Below are 510 nucleotides of genomic sequence, written 5' to 3' on the forward strand. Positions count from 1 at the left end.
ATGGTATGTCCCTTTTTGCAACAATAATGACAGGTAATATGATGAGAATATGGAGTTTTGCTAGTTGATACTTTTGGTACAAAAGTGTATTTGCTATATAAAGGAGTATACGATCTTTTGAACTTGTTTGGATCAACCGCAAAAGTCACTTTTGGTTGTAGAGCCTTGTCTAACTTGGCTTTTAGATCTCTTACTTCTTTTTGCCAAATGTGACATGTCTCACAACCAAACCATGATGTAGGATCTATTTCAACTTTGTCCTTTTGAATGTCTAGCATAGATTGTTTTAAAGCTTCCATATCCTTTTCGGTTTTCTCAACTTTTGATTCAAGATATGAAAATATTTTCTTATTTGAGGCCAAAAGTTTGAAAGCTTTAATTGCATCTCTATGTAATTCTTCAAAAGCAAGTTTTAGTTGAGAATGAGATACCTTATCTACGAGTTCAGGTTTAAGATGACTTACACGTTTCTTTTTCTTGTGTTGATGAGCCGTAAGACATAGGTTTTTC

The sequence above is a fragment of the Vicia villosa genome, linkage group LG1 (assembly GCF_029867415.1).
Source record: "Vicia villosa cultivar HV-30 ecotype Madison, WI linkage group LG1, Vvil1.0, whole genome shotgun sequence".
Classification (NCBI taxonomy): Eukaryota; Viridiplantae; Streptophyta; class Magnoliopsida; order Fabales; family Fabaceae; genus Vicia; species Vicia villosa.